The following is a 19,632-nucleotide window of genomic DNA, read 5'->3' as shown; positions in this document are numbered from 1 at the left end:
CCTGCTTGTGGCCTGGGAAAGCAGTCGAGGATGACCCAAAGCCTTGGTATCCTATACCTGCATGGGAGACCTGGAAGAAGCTCCTGGCTCCTGGCTTTGGATTGGTTCAGCTCCAGCCATTGCAGCCACTTGGGGAGTGAGCCATCAGATGGAAGGTCTTCTTCTCTCTTTCTTCTCCTCTCTGTATATCTGCCTTTCCAATAAAAATAAATCTTTAAAGAAAAAAGAAAAGAAAAATGCAAAAAAAAAAAAAAAGCTCAGTAGTGATGTAACTAGAGTGCTGGCCCAGTCCAGCTCATTGGGAGGAAAGTGGTGGAAAGGGTTAGGAATATGTACAGATTTCCAATAGTTAGTCCTTTTTTTTTTTTTTTTTTTTTTTTTTAAGATTTGGAAAGTCAAATTTACAGAGAAATGGAGAGACAGATCTTCCATCTGCTGGTTCACTACCACATTAGCCACAACAGCCAGAGCTGAGCTGAGCTGAAGCTAGGAGCCAGGAGCCAGGAGCTTCTTCCGGGTCTCCCATGTGGGTACAGGTTCCCAAGTCTTTGGGCTTTCCTCAACTGCTTCCCCACGTCAGGAGCTGAATGGGAAGTGGAGCCTATGGTATATGAACTGGTGCCCTTATGGGACCCCAGTGCGTTCAAGGCAAGGTGAGGACTTCAGCCACTAGGCTACTGTGCCAGGCCCCTCCAATCATTACTCTGAAGCAGGTAAGGCTAACCCAATAAAAAATGAGTGTGCGATATATAAGTATGGTTTTAGGGAGAAATGAGTGTGAACTTCTGAAGGGTTAGTAAGAGTCAGACTTCCAATTAACCTGGAAAGGTTTAAGAGTTTCCCTGTAATCAGGAATATCCTGTCAGAAGACAATGAAAGATCCAGCTCGATGGCTGAACTGGCTAAATCCTCCACCTCCAAATGCAGGCATCCTGAATAGGGACTGGTTCATGTCTTGGATGCTTCACTCCCCATCCAACTTCCTGCTAGTGGCCTGGGGAAGCAGTAAAGAATGGTCCAAAACTTTGGGATCCTGAACCTGTGAGAGGGATCTGGTAGAAGCTCCTAGTTCTTGGCTTTAGAGTAGTTCAGCTCTGATCATTGAAGCCACTTGGGGAGCGAATCACCAGATGGAAGATCTTTCTGTCTCTCCTTTCTCTGTAAATCTGCCTTTCTAGTAAGAATTAATAGATTAAAAAAAAAAAGGAGACAACAAAGGAATCCTGACATTGAGACCCAGAAAAGAAATGCAACACCCAGCTCTGCAAGCACATTCCTATGATTGTTCTTCTCTCTGTCCTGGTGAAAAAAAAGTGGGAGGATTAAAGATCAGACTGGTCTTTGGAATGTCCCAGAATCTTGCTGCAATATAAACATCACATTGTCTCAAAGGACAGCAACTAGTAGAACCAGTTCACTTCAAGTCAGTATAACTTTCTCTTTCTGCATGACATCATGTATGCAAATCTTCCAAGCTGGCTGACCCATGGATGAAACCAGTTGCCATGGCAACTGGGAAATTATCCTTACATCATCCTTATAATGGCTTTTCCAGGCAATCAGATAGAAAAGTCTCCATATCACTCAATGCTAGGCCATGTCTTCATTGGTCAACTCTTTAGGCATGAAGAACTACGTTGTGAATTAAACAGAGTTCAGGCTACTCCTTCACGGTGTGTACAGATGACCAGAAATAAAGGTTTCCTATTATGCTAAACCTAGAAGGGTGACCAAATTTGGGGCTTTGGGGCATTAGTAATGTGGTGAAAAGTGCCATGTATGTGATTCTGGATGTCCTTGGAAACTTCAAGATACTTGAGAAATCAACTCTCTTCTAAATGCACTCAAATTCAATTAAAAAAATTTATTTTTATTTAAAAGACAGATTTTACAGAGAAGGAAAGGACACAAAGAGGTCTTCCATGAACATAGCTCATGCCCCAAGTGGTTACAATGGTTGGAGCTGAGCCGATCCAAAGGCAGGAGGGTAGAGCTTCTGCTGCGTCTCCCATGTGGTTGCAGGGGCCCAAGAACTTGGGCCAAACTGTGGTGCTTTCTAGTCATGCAAGGAACTGGGTTGGAAATGGAGGATTTGGGACAGGAACCAGTACCCATATGGGATGCCTGAACTGCAGGCTGATTAGTCTGTTATACCGCTGCACCAAAACCTGAAATTCAGTTTTCACAAAAAAATGTTAACCACTCTTACAACCATGTCAGCAATTTGAGTTCAACTATATTTACTAAAATCTATTCAAAAGATGCATAAATCTTGCCAAGGTATAATATAGCATATGATTCTATAATATGAGCCATAGTGAGTAGAACTTCTCTTGATATTACTTGGGTTCTTTTGAAAAACATGATGAATGATATTTATCTCTTTTTTTAAAGTGCCTGCAAAGATAGTTAACATAGTTGTGTCAATGACATTGCAACAAGTGCCTCAATTTGCTTATTGATTGGACTCACTGTTTTTTGAGATTTTATTATTATTTTTAAATTTTTAGGTTTTTAAAATTGGAAAATGAGATTTATGGAGAGAAGGAGATATAGTGAGAAAGATCCTCCATCCACTGGTTCACTCCCCCAAGTGGCTGCAATAACCAGACCTGAGCCGATCTGAAGCCAGCAGCCAGGAGCGTCTTCCTGGTCTCCCATGTGAGTCCCAATGCTTTGGGCTATCCTCTACTGCTTTCCCAGGCCAAAAGCAGGAAGCTGGAAGGGAAGTAGAGCAGTGGGGATACGAACTGGCACCCATAAGATCCCAGTGCTTGCAGGGGAGGGATTAGCTAATTGCGCCATTGTGCCAGCCCCTGTTCTTCAGAATCTTAATGAAATTTGGTTGACTGGGAATCCTTTTCAGAAAGAGTTTGAGAGGATGTAAGTCAGTAATCGTTCAGGTACTTACTAAACTTGGCAGGATATGATGCTCCAAGTCCAAATAAGGGCTTTGGGAACTTCAGAGGAAAATAAATCACTCTCATCTGAGAGGATGGAGGCAGATTCTGGGAAGAAGACATTTACAGCTGAACTGAAGTCTGGCTGTATTGTGACATGGAGAGGGATGAGTGAGTGGCCTATCGGCTAAGATTCTGGTAAAGATGCCCACACCCCATCTCAGAGTCCCCGGGTCTAGGGTCCTGGTCCCACTCCTGATTCCAGCTTCTGCTAAAATAGATCACAACAGGCAGCAGGTGAACGTTTAAATGATTTGATTCCTGTCAACCACATTGAAGACCTAGCAACTGCTGGCTTTAGCCCAGTCTAGTCCAGGACATTGTGCATTTTGGAACTGCCTATATCTGTTTTTCTGCCTAGCAAATACATAAAAATGAAATTGAAGGAAGAAGAAAAGGGACAGAGATGAGTGGGCCAGAGTAAAAGTAAACACAAGGCTGGATTTCTAGAAGATACCCATTAATTCTTTTGAGCTGAGGGTCCAACTAAGGGCAAGTGCAGAATGAAAATGGAATGGCGACAGATGACAGGTGCAAAATAGTTGCCGAGAATGGGTGAGTGCTATATGCAATTCTTGCTTTGCACTGAACTTGAGTTATTTAAATTCTTTGTTGCCTTGGTTTCTTTGTCTATAGAATGAGGGGGGGAATACCAACTTTTATATTGTTACAAGAGGCAGTAATACTTTCTATGCAGAAACTATATGTAAGGTTTTTGCTCTACATGTTTTACATACATTACTTTGTTTTCACAGCAACCTTATGGGGAAGGTATATCACCATCTTGACTGATACCTCAAGCAACGAGGCACTAATGTCACAGGGATAGAAAAGAGCTGGGTAGGGATAATGCAACACTGTGAATCCTATGAGCTGATTGAGATCATGCATGTGAGCTCTTAGTCCAGTGGTTGCTCATGGCAGCAACTGTAACTTCTAGATGTCATTATTAAGAATTTTTCACTGATTATTTTTTAAAGATTTATTTATTATTTTTATTGGAAAGGCAGATTTACAGAGAGAAGGAGAGATGGAGAGGAAGATCTTCCATCCACTGGTTCATTCCCAAGTGACTGCAACAGTAAGATCTGAGCTGATCTGAAACCAGGAGCCAGGAGCTCCTTCTGGGTCTTCCATGTGAGTACAGGGTCCCAAGTCCTTGGGCCAGATTCTACTGCTTTGCTAGGCTACAAGCAGGGAGCTGAATGGGAAGTGGAGCAGCTGGGACACGAACTGGGCCCTAAGGCATCCCATAGCACATGGCTAAATCCTAGGGCATTGGCCCCAAGGATTCTTTCACTGATTCTATTATCATTCTTAATTGCCTGGGAGAATTGCCTTAGGCTTCATGGAGAAGGTTGTATTTTGCAAATTGCTTCAAAGGTGAATGGACTTTGTGCAGGCAGGGACGGAAGAGAAGGGCACTGTAGACTATGGGAATAAGAAGAGTTAGGGAGGTGGAACCATGTAGTTTTGGATATAGAATGAGGAGGAGACCTCAGTGCTGGTTCTTAGACTCTAACAGAAAGAGGTGTTCTGCTGATAACACAGTAGCATTTTCCAGCTCTCAGTGGATATGCAGTGTGTCAGCATTCTAGGTTTGAAACATAGGAAGTGAGGAGATCTGAGTTCTGCTCAACTTTCTGTTTAGGACCAAGTGGTCTTCTCTTGATACAATGCTCTCCTCCCCAAGGGGCTCTTCAAAGCCAGGTCCATGCAGGTAGGGACCCATTCTGTGGTGATGCCTCAAGTCAGAGGAAGAAATGGATGGCAATCCGGACTCCCCATCAGAAGTCCAGCTTTCAGAGCCCGGCGCAGCGGCATAGGGGCTAAAGTCCTCGCCTTGAATGCGCCGGGATCCCATGTGGGTGCCGGTTCTAACCCCAACAGCCTCACTTCCCAACCAGCTCCCTGTTTGTGGCCTGGGAAGGCAGTTGAGGACTGCCCAAAGTCTTGGGATCCTGCACCTGCGTGGAAGACCTGGAGGAGATTCCTGGCTCCTGGCTTTGGATCAGTGTAGCACCGGCTATTGCAGTCACTTGGGGAGTGAATCAGCAGATTGAAGATCTTCCTCTCTGTCTCTCCTCCTCTCTCTCTATATATGACTTTACAATAAAAATAAATAAATCTTAAAAAAAAAAAAAAGAAGTCCAACTTTCATTATAAACTCACCACTCTAGTGAGTGTTCAGCAGTTAGGGCAGAAAGAGAAACCAAAGAGCAGAATACCCTCTGGCAGTCTGTGGCTTTCTGCAGCAGGTGTCGAGTTTTTTTGAGATCCGAAAGGGCATGACTGATGGCTGACTTCAGCCATCTCCAGGACCAGATATTTCTAGGTAAAAATAAGGGGCTTCTCAAGAGGAAATGAAAGGAGACTGAGATGTGATTTTGCCTTAAGGTTTTCTACCATAAACCCCTGGGAAGATTCAGTTTTACAAGTGGAAAGATGAGCCTGAAAGTGTGATGTAAACTCAGGCACTGGGAGTCTCTGCTGGAGAACACACAGGGATGAATAGGGGCTCTCCAGTGACCTGCCTGGAGTCCCTGCAGGGGACCTTGGCTATTGGAGCTGAAGGATATAGAAATTGAAACCAAACTGTCTGAGATCTTCTGATCCAGTATTTTCCAAAGGGCATATGCCACACTAAATGATCTGGACAATAAAGGGGCAACTTCTCAAAAGTAACCATCATACTTGAGGATAACTTTCCATTTCAAAGTTATTTCTCTTTTCTTTTCAAAAAGTATTTGATGGGGGTGGAGTAGGTTGAAAAAGAGAGAGAGAGAGAGACAAAGAGAGAGGCATTATTTGCTAATATCTGCCCTGGCGGGGGCTGGGATCTAAGTCTGAATCTGGAAACACCCAGGTCTCTCACATACATTGCAGGAGCCCAAGTACTTGACCCATCATTGCCACTTGCAGGGGTCTGGATTAGCAGGGAACTGGAGTCAGCAGTCGCAGGTGGGTGTTAAACCCAGGCATACTAAATGGGATGCAGGCATTTATTTTTTGAAAGATTTATTTTTACTGAAAAGGCAGATTTACAGAGAGTAGAAGAGACAGAGCCACCTTTCATCTGCTGGTTCACTCTCCAAAAGGCTGCAACGATCAGAGCTGCAGCCAGGAATCAGGAACTTCTCCCAGGTCTCCACATGGGTGCGAGGTCCCAAGGCTTTGGGATCATCCTGTGCTGCTTTCCCAGGTCACTGGATGGGGAGTGGAGTAGCTGGGACATGAAGCCCATACGGGAACCCTCGCTTGCAGGGGGAGGAGGATTAACCAACCAAATTGGGGCAACGGGCCTGAGATGCAGGCATTTCAACCAGGATTTTGACCTGTAGGCTAAATGGGTCATGGAGAAGTCTCAGCTTGTAGCTGACGGGTCCTGAACACCTCTCAGCCATTTGTTGATCTCTCTTAGTGGAGAGCAGTTTCTTTTCAGCTTTAGAGGCTTCCACAGGAGGTACTGATTAATGATAGGATTTCAGAGAGAGGTTTATTTAGCTCACTAGCTTTTGGAGGTGCAAGGGCAGAGTGCTGGTGTCAGCAGGGTGCTAGCTGGAAAGGCCACTGCTGCTCCATGCATGACAAAAAAGTGGAAAGGACAGCTGGTGTGTGTGTAAGAGGAGGGGTGTCTGTCAGGAAGAGGAAGACCGGTCTACTTTAGGAGAAGCTGTTCTTGTTTACCCTGCCCAAACTAGACCCTGCTCTATCTTTTGAGAAAGTAATTAATCCATTCTTGAGGGTGGCTCCTGCGAGTTATCTGCTTCCACTGGGTCTTACATCTTGAAGGTATCTCCATTGCAATACTGTTCTCCCCCACGCTGTTATGTATCCAAATCACAGCAAGAGGCTGACACACAGCTAGATTTGGGGCATTTGAGGCAATTAAATATTTAGATTTCTATGTATTGGTTTTTTTCTTGCTTTTTGTTTTTATTTTAAAGATTCATTTATTTATTTGAAGGTGAGAGAAAGAGAGATTTCTATTTGCTGGTTCACTACCCAAATGGCCACAATGGCTAGGGCTTGGGCAGACTGAGGGCAGGATCCAGGAGCTTCTTCTGGGTCTCACACATGGATGCAGGAGCCCAGGAACTTGAGCCATCCTCTGCTGCTCTCCCAGGCAACAAGCAGTGATTCGGATTGGAAGTGGAGTGGCCTCCATGGACTATTTACTCTGACTCTTCACCAGGGTAATCCACTTGCTTCCATTAAAGATATTATAACATCCGGTTTTCATTTACTTAGTCCAGAGGCAGCATATTAACACTTGAAGTTCCATGGAGAGCCCTGCTGGTCCCATGTTGGAACACAAAGAAGTTGTATCACATGTATGAGGTTCTGGTTTGGCACTCTACATGCTGATTTCACTCATTTCAGCCCAGTGACATCTTCCAGGACATCTTGTTTCTCCATGAAAAGGACAGTGAGGGGTTTGGACCAATTTTAAGATCAGATCTAAGCTCCAATGCCTTCAGCACCAAGAAGGCAACCCAAATGTGTGACTCTCCAAGGCAATAGAGAGTGGGCATGCCTAGACTAAAGTACAGAGTACAATACCACAGCAAAGATGCCACGAGACTTTTTTTTTAAAAATTTGAAAGACAGATTTACAGAGAGAAGCAGAGACCTAGTCCACTCCTAAATAGTTGCAGTGGCCAGAAGATCTGAAGCTAAGAACATGGATCCTCCTCTTACATAGGCACAGGGTCCCGAGGCTTTTGGCCGACCCTCCGCTGCTTTACCAGGCCACTAGCAGGTAGCTGAATTGGAAGTGGAGCAACTGGGACACACATTGCTGCCTGTATGGGATGCCAGCGCCATAACAGGTGGAGGATTAGTGTGCTGTGCCACCTTACCACTGCTTGTCTCCCCAGGGTCAAGGTTTTCAAAGCTTTGCTAAGCATTCCTGCAAGGTGATAGTTGGTGACTCCTGGTTGTGGTTATTTCCAAGGTTTCTTTCATTTCTCAGACTGATTTTAAGAGACTAAAATAAATTTCAAGGATTTTCCTAGAGGTTTTGATTTTACTGCTATATTCAAAATATTTAGGGGCTGGGCCCGGCAGCATGGCCTAGCGGCTAAAGTCCTCACCTTGAAAGCCCCGGGATCCCATATGGGCGCCGGTTCTAATCCCGGCAGCTCCACTTCCCATCCAGCTCCCTGCTTGTGGCCTGGGAAAGCAGTTGAGGACGGCCCAATGCACTAGGACCCTGCACCCATGTGGGAGATCCAGAAGAGGTTCCTGGTTCCCGGCTTTGGATCGGCGCAGCACCAGCCCGTTGCGGCTCACTTGGGGAGTGAATCATCGGACGGAAGATCTTCCTTTCTGTCTCTCCTCCTCTGTGTATATCTGGCTGTAATAAAAATGAATAAATCTTAAAAAAAAATACTTAGGGGCTTCCCTGATTTAAAAAAAAAAAGATTTTTTTTTTTTAATTGAAAAGGCAGATTTACAGAGAGGAGGACAGAGAGGAAGATCCTCCATCTGATGGTTCACTCCCCAAGCGGCCACAATGGTTGGAGCTGGGACAATCTGAAGCCAGGAGCCAGTAGCTTCTTCTGGGTCTTCCACGTGGATGCAGGGTCCCAAAGCTTTGGGCTGTCCTTGACTGTTTTCCCAGGCCACAGGCAGGGAGCTGGATGGGTAGTGGGGCTGATGGGGTTAGAACTAGCACCCACATGGGATCCCAGTGTGTTCAAGGCAAGGACTTTAGCTGCTAGGCTATTGCACCAGGCCCTTATGCTGAATTTTTAAAGATAATTATCATATTAAATCCTTGTCATAGAACTGTGAAGTCAGTCTTATAGCTGCCTTGCAATAGATAAAGAAATTGAGACCTGCAGAGAATTTCAGAGAATTTAAGGGCTCTAGAGCAGCCCCATCCAATGGAAATATAAAGTAAACCATATAGATAATTTTGAGTTTTCTAGAATCAGATTAAAAAGTAAAAAAAAGAGACGTTTATTTTAATACTGTGTTTTATATAATCCCATATACCCAAAACATTATTATTTCAAAATATAATTTGTAGGAAAATGTGTTACATTATTATATATTCTCTTTGAGGATTTATTTATTTTCTTGGAAAGGCAGATTTACAGACAAAGGAGAGACAGAGAGGAAGATCTTCTATCAGCTGGCTCACACCCTAAGTGGCCGCAGTGGCCAGAGCTGAGCTGATCCAAAGCCAGGAACCCGGCTCTTCTCCTGGGTCTCCCACGGGATGCAGGTTCCCAAAGCTTTGGGCCATCCTCAACTGCTTTCCCAGACCACAGGCAGGGAGCTGGATGGGAAGCAGGGCAGCTGGGACTAAAACTGGTGCCCATATGGGATCCTGGTATGTACAAGGCGAGGACTTTAACTACAAGGCCACTGTGCTGGGCCCGATGTCTGACTGAGATATAATTCACATACTATATAACTTACTCAGCTGAAGTGTACAATTCAACGATTTTTAAAAAGATTTATTTATTTTTTATTACAAAGTCAGATATACAGAGAGGAGGAGAAAGAGAGAGGAAGATCTTCCGTCTGATGATTCACTCCCCAAGTGAGTGCAACGGCCGGTGCTGTGCTGATCTGGAGCCAGGAGCCAGGAACCTCTTCCAGGTCTCCCACGTGGGTGCAGGGTCCCAAGGCTTTGGGCCGTCCTCGACTGCTTTCCCAGGCCACAAGCAGGGAGCTGGATGGGAAGTGGAGCTGCCGGGAATATAACCGCTGCCCATATGGGATTCCTGTGCGTTCAAGGCAAGGACTTTAGCTGCTAGGCCACGGCGCCGGGCTCCAAATCAACGATTTGAATATATTCACATGCAAATATCACCATGATTTAGGCAACTTCATTACCTCAAGTAGAACCCAATATCCTCTAATTACGTTCTCATCACTGCCATCCTCTCAGCCCTAAGCAAGTATTGTTTACTTTCTGTCTCTATTCTAGACTTTCATATGAATTAAGCCATGTGGCATGTGGTCTCCGGGATGTCCTTTTTTCACTTAATACGGTTTTCAAGAGAAGTTCTGGGCTTCTGGCTTCTGGGCGGCTTCGGCCTACCTGTCACTCAAACCGCTTCCCCAGGAAGCACTTCCTCTCACCTGTGACCTGGGGGCAGCCTAACGTAACCACGCCCCTCGCAGGCTCCTGGGGCCCTGGGAAGCCGGAAGTGCGCCCGCGCTCGTTTCCGGCGGCTGCGGCAACCTGAGGTAGACGCCGTGTGCTCACCTTTCCTTCCTCACCACGTCGGTCTCCATTCCTCACGTGTAAATAAGCCTGGTCACTTTGCGAGCTGTGTCGGTGCCTGTACTTGAAATGCTGTCGCAGAGGCCAGAACCTAGGATGTAAAATGTTAGGCCCAAGCCTAGAGCGCAGCCAGTTGTGGAGGAGCTCCGGCAGGGGCTCTCCGCCTTTCAAGTAAACCCTTTTAAAACAGCGGTTATGTTTCTATTGTTGAGCTTCAAGTCCTTGATAGGAGTCCTGAACAGATAGGCAAGTAAGAGTTGCCATTGTTTTCTGCCATTCTGTCAGGGTTACCTGGTGACACTTTACTAATGTCAGTTTATTCTTTTCTTTTGTCACTTGAACTTTTGATTTCGTGTGGCAGTCTTCCGCCAAGTCCAAGTTCAGAAGATTCACATGTATGTTTTCTACTAAGAGGTTGTAATTGTTCTCTCTCTCTTTTTTTTCAAGGTATTTATTTTTATTGGAAAGTCAGATATACGGAGAGGAGGAGAGACAGGAAGGACTTCCGTCCAATGGTTCACTCTGCAAGTGACCACAAAGGCCAGAACTGAGCTGATCTGAAGCCAGGAGCCAGGAGCTTCTTCCAGGTCTCCCATGTGGGTGCAGGGTCCCAAATCCTTGGGCTAGCCTCTACTGCTTTCCTAGGCTACAAGCAAGGAGCTGTGGGACGTGGAACAGCCGCGCATGAACTGGCGCCCATGTGGGATGTCAGCACCACAAGGTGGAGGATTAGCCATGTGACATGTCATGGTGTCCCCATGTTCTTTGGGTTTTTGGTCAATTTGAAGGGATTTGCGTGTGTCGGTGCATATATAGACACATATGAGTATGTGTAATTGGAGAGGTGTGTGTGTATATGTATAACTTGAGAGGTAAAGAGGCAGGGAAAGAAAGTGCAAACTCTGCTTTTGTGGCTCCATGGCTCAAATGGCTGCCACAGCAGACTGAGCGGAAGCGGGGAGCTAAGCATCCCTGACAGAACTGGGGAATGGGGAGGTGGGGGGAAGAGACTCAGTTGCTGGAGCTGTTGCCGTTTGTTCCCAGACTCTGCATTATAGGAGGCTGGAATAGAAGTTGGGGCTGGGACTTGAATCCAGGGTTGCAGGTGTCCTCAGACTGTGCCTGTGTATATTTTGAGGTGGGTGTCCAGGTTTATTGTTTTGCATAAGACACTCCAGTTGACCACAGACATAGGAGTTTATCTGCACTTTCAGTTCTACCCTAGTGGCCTGTATGTTTGTCTTTACGTCAGTCCCACACTGTTTTGGTTATTACTGTTTTGTAATTAAATTTTGAAAGAGGGAATTTTGAGACTTTGTTCTCTTTTCACAGGATTATTTTGGCTCTTTTTGTTTCCACTTAATAATTTGTATACAAAAGTCAGCCAGGGTTCAGATAACCTTTGGTTGATCATTTTAGGCAGTATTGCCATCTTAATAATGCTGATTCATGAATATGAGGTATTTTTTCATTTATTTGATTTTATTTTTTTCCTTACAGTGTTTTACAGGTTTCAGACTTTGCACTATTTTTTTGCTAAATTTATTTCAAAGTATTTATTGCTATTTTAGATATAAGCATTGAATTTTCAGATTGTTTCTCTCATTTGCATAGAAATTGAGTTGATTACTTTTATTTTATTTATTTGAAACGCAGTGTTGCAGAGAGAGATTCCATCCACTGGTTCACTGCCTGAATGACCAAAAACAGCCAGGTAGGGGATAGGCCAAAGCCAGGAGTCAGGAACTTCATCCAGGTTTCCAGCTTGGTACAGAAGCCCAAGCACTCAGACTCCTTTTGCTGCCTTCCCTGTTGCATTAGCAGGAGGCTTGCTCAGAAATGGAGCGTTGGGGACTAAAAACAGTGCCCACGTGGATGCTGGCAAATTAGGGCAGCTGTTCAGCCTTACTTGGTTCCACGTGGTTCTGGGCATTTCTGTGAGGATGTTTTAAAATGGGTTTAATGTTTACATTGATAGTCTGAGTAAAGGAGACTGTCCTCCCTAATGTGGGCTGTCCTCATTTAATATTTGAAAGTCTCAGTTGGGCGAAAAAAAAAAAAAAAAGCTTGCATTTGTCTGAATAAGACAGAATTCTATCTGACTGCCTTTGAGCTACAACAGCAGCTCTTTTTTTTTTTTTAACTGCCTTTGGACTTTTTGCTGCTTGTGGGTGTCAATCATGCTGGCCTTCAGATCAGAATTATGCCATTGTGGACCTAGATTGATAACTATGACATCAGCCCCTCAGGGTCCCTAGCCTGCTGACATAGCCTCCCTCATCCTGGAGCCAATTCTCTGTAGTGTGCATGCGCGTACACACACACACACACACACACACACACACATGCTTATGCTCGGGTCTTTCAAAAAGTTCTTGAAAAGATGGAATTAAAAGGTAATGAATGTTTTTCCATGAACTTTTAATTAATACACTTTAGTTTTGTTTCTCTGGAAGAGCCTGACAGATGATACTTGCTGTCCTCTTCAGTTGGCTTGATGGATGTATTTTATCTATCCAAGATTATATAATCCTTAAAGATGATTTTATTCTCCTTCCTCAGAATCTGGCCCCCTTTGCATTTCTCTTTTGTTGCCTAATTGCCTGTCTAGAACCTCCAGTCTAATATTGAACAAAATGATGAGAACATTTGTTCTTGTCTTGCTGGTGATCTCATTATGGAAAAGCATCCAAACCTTCATGATTAATTGTGATGTTAGCTATGTTTTTTCATAGATGCCCTTTATTAAAGTTGAGGAAATTCCCTTTGATTCCTAGGTTTTTGAGGATTTCTTTAATACTATGAAAGTGGGTTAGTTTTTGTCTCATGTTTTTTCTACATCTGTTAAGATCATGTGAATTATGCTTTTATTCTACTAATAAGGTATTAACATAATAATTTTGGTGTGTTAAAATTGTTTTTCATTTCTTGGACAAATTTCACTTGGTCATGTTACTCTTTTTCTGTGTTTTTGGATTAGATTTGCTAGTATTTTGTTGAATACTTGTGAATTCATACTCATATAACCAATTGGCCTGCAGTTTTCTCAAGGTGTGTCTGTGTCTGGTTTTGATCACAGTGGTAGTAAATACTACCTCTGGAGAAAGTTGGGAAATATGTTATCCTTTAATTTTTTTAAAAAACTTGTGTAGAAATTGACATCAGTTCTGGTTTAAAGGTTTGGTGGAATGTAGCAGAGAAGTCTTAGGCTTTTGTTTTTGGATGGTGTTTGATTACAGATAATTGCTTGACTTATCAGAGGTCTGTGAGATTCTCACAAATATCCAAGTTACTCGATTTATCGGTATACAGGAGTTCATAAGAAAATTAGAATTATTTTTAATTCTTTTTATTTCTGTAAAGTTGGTAGTGATGTTATTATCTCTTTTGCTTTTGATTCTTGTAATTTGAGTCCTTTCTGTTCTTAGTGTAGTTAATGGTTTGTCCATTTTACTGATCTTTTCATAGAATCACTTTTTGGTTTCATTGATTTTATTTTTTGTTTCATTATTTTCCGCTTGACTTTTTATAATTTCCAAGCTTATATTTCCTTTTTTTTTTCTTTAAAGATTTATTTATTTTTATTGGAAAGGCGGATTTACGAGAAAAAGGAGAGACAGAGAGAGATTTTCCATCTGCTGATGCATTCCCCGAGTGACTGCAACGGTGAGAGCTGAGCTGATCTGAAGCCAGGAACTTCTCCTGGGTCTCCCACGCGGGTGCAGGGTCCCAGGGCTTTGGGCCGTCCTCTGCTGTTTTCTCAGGCCACACTCAAGGAACTGGATGGGAAGAAGCAGCTGATTCAAACCGGTGCCCATTTGGAATGCTGGCACTGCAAAGCAGAGGATTAGCCAGTAAAGCTACCTACCATGCCTCCCAGATACTTCTTTTTTTTCTTTTTTAAAGATTTATTTATTTTTATTACAAAGTCAGATATATACAGAGAGGAGGAGAGACAGAGAGGAAGATCTTCTGTCCGATGATTCACTCCCCAAGTGACCACAATGGCCGGTTCTGTGCCAATCCGAAGCCGGGAATCAAGAACCTCTTCCGGGTCTCCCACACAGGTGCAGGTTCCCAAAGCATTGGGCCATCCTCAAGTGCTTTCCCAGGCCACAAGCAGGGAGCTGGATGGGAAGCAGAGCTGCCAGGATTAGAACCGGTGCCCATATGAGATCCCTGTGTGTTCAAGGCGAGGACTTTAGCTGCTAGGCAACTGTGCTGGGCCCATTTGTGATTTCTTGTTAGAGCCATTATTTATTTGAGAACATGTTTTTTAGTGCCTCATAATTTTGAATATTTATAGTGTACAAGTTTCTTAAAAAATGAACCTTATATCTATTCTGCACCGTAGCTATTTCACTCCTTGCTATTGGACTAAGAATATGAGCATATGGTGTATGTTTTCTATGCAGCATTCATATAAGCTATATTTGTAATAGCAAAAATCTAGGGCCTGATGTAGTAGCCTAGCAGCTAAAGTCCTTGCGTGGCATGCACCAGGATTCCATATGGATGCTGATTCTAATACCAACAGCCTCACTTCCCAACCAGCTCCCTGTTTGTGGCCTGGGAAAACAGTCGAGGACGCTGCAAATCCTTGGGATCCTACACCCACGTGGGAGACCTGGAAGAAGCTCCTGGCTCCTGGCTTCAGATTGGCTCAGCTTTGGCTATTGTGGCCACTTGGGGAGTGAGTCAGCAGAAGGAAGATCTCTCTGTCTGTCTCTTCTCCTCTCTGTATATCTGACTTTCCAATAAAAAAAATAAATAAATAAAAAATCTGGAAGCAAGCCATATTTCAGTCAATAACTGAGTGAATGAATATGTGAATGATCATATATCCATACAATAGAATAATTTCTCAGTAATAGAAGGGGTTATTGATACATGCTAGAACATGGATGAACTCAATATAATTATAAAGAGTGAAATAAGCCAGATCAAGGAGAGTATATACCTGGTGAGATGGTCCTTGTAAATTGTGAAAGTAATGTATAGCAACAGAAGCAAATTATTAGTTGCATGGGTGTGGGTCTAGGGGTGCGAAGCAGGAATGGAGAAGAGGTTACAGAAGAGCATGAGGGAAGTTTTGGGGCTGATGGGTAAGCTCATTGTCTTGATAACAGTGATGGTTTCACAGTGATGTGTATCCCTAAACATATCAAATCATGCCCTTTACATGTGTAAATTATTATTTTCCAGTGATAGCTCAAGAAACCTGTACAAAAATATTAATTGAATTACATGAGCTTAAAGTACCACAAATCCTGGATCAGTTCTTGCATGTGTGTTTTCCTTTAGTGTCTCATTTCATTTAATGTTTTCTTTGTGAGTCTTTAAAATGCAAGTTAAAATGCAGAATCTTTCCTTGGGGGAATAATAGATTAACATAAGTCACTTTGACCACTTCAGCAAGAAACAGTCACCTTATATCATCAAAGAATAAACAAGTACAGAAGACAGATTTAAAGTAGTCTATTTGAAGTGGGTTTTTGATGTAGCCAGTAGATCCCAAAGCTATCCCAGTAGCTGTACCAGAGTTCATACCCAGCCTGCGCTCCTGATCCCAGGACCCTGCTGATGTCACTTGGGAAACAGCCCAGGCTGGCCCCCGCTGTTAGGCCATCTTACGGCTCAAACAGAGGTCAGATCTCTCCTCTCTTTTTTACTTTCTCCATCCGTCAAAAAATATTAAAATACAAAAACCAATTTATAAATGCGATAAAATAGTGTGTTAGCAAGCAGCTTATTATAGTACATACTCAAATGACAAGTTAAGCATAATTGAGTGAAGAGTATATTTCTCATAATAATGAGTAGTTGGCCAATGAAGGAGGGGGGGTTTCATTATTGATAATGGCTATACAGAAAGGCTTTTGCAATGGGTAGCACTTGATATGAGTTGAAATCTTGATTGACTGGAAAATTAAGTAAGTCTAGTAATAGTGATTTTTAAAAAATTTGTATAACAATTCTCAATTGGTCTTTTTCTGTCCAGTACAGCAACCAGTCTCTACCCCTAGGAGGGAATGCTTCTTCAACTCTAATCATGTGACTTGAGGAGGAATTGCCATTGCTTTAGTGATCTTTCTCAGTCAATATTGATTAACTTATAAATAGGCATTTGATCTACCTTAACCAATCAGATTACCCAATTTATAATTACAGCTGATCAGTTCAGTGTTAGCTACTTGACAGACCCATCTGTAGTGCTTTAGAGTTTGAGCCTAGAGCAAGTGAATAATGATTCCATGTATGGTTTTATGCATTGTGGATGGAATGCCATGTTCCTGGCCGGTCTTTTAAAATATTTATATATTTAACTTGAAAGTCAGAATTACAGTGAGAGAGACAGAGACAGATTTTTCCATGAGCTGGTTCACTCCCCAAATGGGCACAACGACCAGATCTGGGCCTTCTGAACTGGGAGCCAGGGGCTTCTTTTGGGTCTCTCACGTGGGTGCAGGGCCCAAGGACTTCGGCCCTCTTCACCTGCTTTCCCAGGCGGGAAATTAGATCAGAAGTGGAACATTTGGGACATGAACTGGGGCCCATGTGGGATGCTGGCACCACAGGTGAAAGATTAGCCTACTGCCCACTGCCTATTCTTTTTTAAGGAACAAGGAGGTGCTCTAGGAATTGCTCTGCTGAGGAGAAAGTGGCGGCATTTTCTGGTTCTGATTCTAGAGGCCTCCCAAGAGTCACCTTTTTACACTGTTGAGGTTCTTCAATTTTCTTTTTTTTTTCAAAGATTTATTTATTTTTATTACAAAGTCCAACATACAGAGAGGAGGAGAAACAGAGAGGAAGATCTTCCGTCCAATGATTCACTCCCCAAGTGAGCGCAACAGCCAGTGCTGTGCTGATCCGGAGCCAGGAGCCAGGAACTTCCTCTAGGTCTCCCACACGGGTGCAGGATCCCAAGGCTTTGGGCCATCCTCAAGTGCTTTCCCAGGCCACAAGCAGGGAGCTGGATTGGAAGTGGAGCTGCCAGGATTAGAACCAGCGCCCATATGGGATCCCGGGGCGTTCAAGGCCAGGACTTTAGCTGCTAGGCCACGGCGCCGGGCCCAAGGTTCTTCAATTTCAAATGAAATACTTGCAGTACTCTCCTCCTCCAGCCGATCTTAAATCTTTGACTTGTTCAAGTTAAATTTTTGCCAGAAACAGCTAAATGTACTGACTAATATTTCACTGTGGCTTTATGTTGCAGTAGTTAGAATAGAGCTTATCATCTTTATTTTATGGAAAGGAGATGTCCAGCAAAAAGAATACAACTAAGATATTAAACTATTAGGGGATGTTCCAAGATGAATAACCAATCTTCTCTCTGGAGAAAATACTAGTTGGTAGAGGGAATTTCAGCAAGTGTACTATGTGAACTATGAATAAAATAGTTCCCAGGTCTTAGAACATTATGAATGTTCTGATACCAAATTTTGGTATCATTTTAGCTTGGGTTTTTGTTGTGGTGAAGATGGTTGTTTCTGTACGCAAAGTGTTAGCTTTTGAGGAAAAATAAGGAAGTCCAGTTCCACGGTAGCATCCACTTCCCGTTTTATTTTGGTTCGTGGGGTTGTCCATATCTGAAATCTGTCACAACTCTCTGTTTTATACCTTGGTGATGTAACTGAGAAAAGAATGGGATTTTGACAAAGGCTAATTTCAAAATGATTTTAAATAATTAAGCACGCTTATGTCCATCTTAATCTAGGAAGACGATTCTGTAAAGAATTCTTGCCTTGATTTTAAGGATATGTTTTACTTGAAGACAGACACTGTCTTTAATAAAAAAGAAGAAAAAGAACTTAGGACTTTAACAGTTCATAATTTCCTTTATTTCAAGTATGATTTAAGGTGGTTTAAAATAATATAACCCATAGAAAGATAATAAGTTTAAGTAGAAGTAAAGTAAAGATTATGATAATATAGTCACATTTAATATAATTAAAATGAAACCAATAAACAAAAAAACAGGGCATGGTCCCATGTTGTGCCTTAGGCTTTCTTGTTTGCAAGGCCAGTAGGATGTCTCAGCCAAGTACATTGTTTGTGATGTCTGTGAGTTGAAACAAACCAAATCTTTAGAAGTGCAATTGTGGCTGATGTTCTGTCAAGAAATGACATGCTCACAGGTGCTTACATAGAGAGCACTCTGCTGTATATTGGAAAAGGCCACAAGGGCTCCCTCTAGGGCTCCCAAAGATGAGGTTCAGGGCCTGGTTCTTACAGCTGCCGAGTATGATCTCTCAAATTTCCCAACATTTTTTGCTTCAAATTTGAAGTTGCATTTTGAAATTACATTTCAGAAATTGTTCTGTTTATATATATGTGTGTATATGCTTTAAGATTTATTTATTTTTTTGAATGACACAGTGACAGAGAGAGAGAGAGAGAGAGAGAGAGAAAGAGAGAGAAAGCTAGTTTCCATCTGCTGGTTTACACTCCAGATGGTCACAAATGCCAGGGCTGAGCCAAATGCAAGTTAGGGTCTTGGAATTGCACCTGGTTTCCACATGGATAATGGGGTCCCAAACCCTTGGGCCATCATCTACTATCCTCCTTGGCTCATCAGCAAGGAGGTGGATCAGGAAGGGAACAGTCTGGATTTGAATCAACACTCTTGTATGGGTTGCTGCTTTTTGCTGGCAGCTGCTTAATATGCTGTGCTGCAGTGCTTGAGCCTACCTGATATACGATTTTTTTTTTCCATTTAAAAACTTTAATGCAGTTTCAGCGGCTTCTTTTCACTTCAGCTGCTTGACCGCCAGGCCTGGGGGCAGTGACTACTTGAGCTTCTCGGCCTTCTCCTAGTCTGTGATGACCAACGTGTACAGGTACCTGCTGTGGTGCACTTTGAATTTCACATTGTCCTTGTTTTTCTTGCCCTTGGCAGATTTGGCATCCTGTGCCGCACTGTCAGCAGGAAGTCCTTGATCTCTTTGATCTTGTGAGGCATGGTGACGGGCAGTGGGCAGCATTGGGCAGCCAGACACCAGAGGGACGCAAAGTTGATATATGAACTTTTATAAAAAGATTTTGCTAAAAAATTTTTAGTTATTTTTATTAAAAAGGCAGATTTACAGAGAGAAGATACAGAGAAAAAGTTCTGTCTGCTGGTTCACTCCTCAAGTTGATATATTTTTTAATATAGCTTTTACTTTGACAAGTTTTGAACTTAACTTTTCATATCAAGGTGAATGGGCCACGTTATATTTTTTCCTAATACTCTTTCAATTAAGCTTTTAAGTATTAAAATTAATGCCACTAGTGGAACGAACATATGCCACACCTTGAGAAATGCTACCTTAGGCAAAAGGAAAAAAAAAGACATTTGCATATCCATGACCTCATTGTAGCTTAATATCCCTTAAGAAGCTTTGTTACATGGTGCTGTTACACTAACTCAGGATTGATGACACA

At 42.9% G+C, this 19,632-nt stretch overlaps 1 pseudogene; it reads right to left on the bottom strand.

Moving 5' to 3' along the window:
- Positions 1-18,956: 18,956 nt before the first annotated feature.
- Positions 18,957-19,168, bottom strand: LOC101523608 (large ribosomal subunit protein eL38-like; annotated as a pseudogene).
- Positions 19,169-19,632: the final 464 nt, after the last annotated feature.

Source organism: Ochotona princeps, chromosome 19, assembly GCF_030435755.1.
Source record: "Ochotona princeps isolate mOchPri1 chromosome 19, mOchPri1.hap1, whole genome shotgun sequence".
Lineage (NCBI taxonomy): Eukaryota > Metazoa > Chordata > Mammalia > Lagomorpha > Ochotonidae > Ochotona > Ochotona princeps.
Note: the sequence above shows the minus strand (reverse complement) of the source record. Positions and strands in the feature narration are given on the sequence as shown.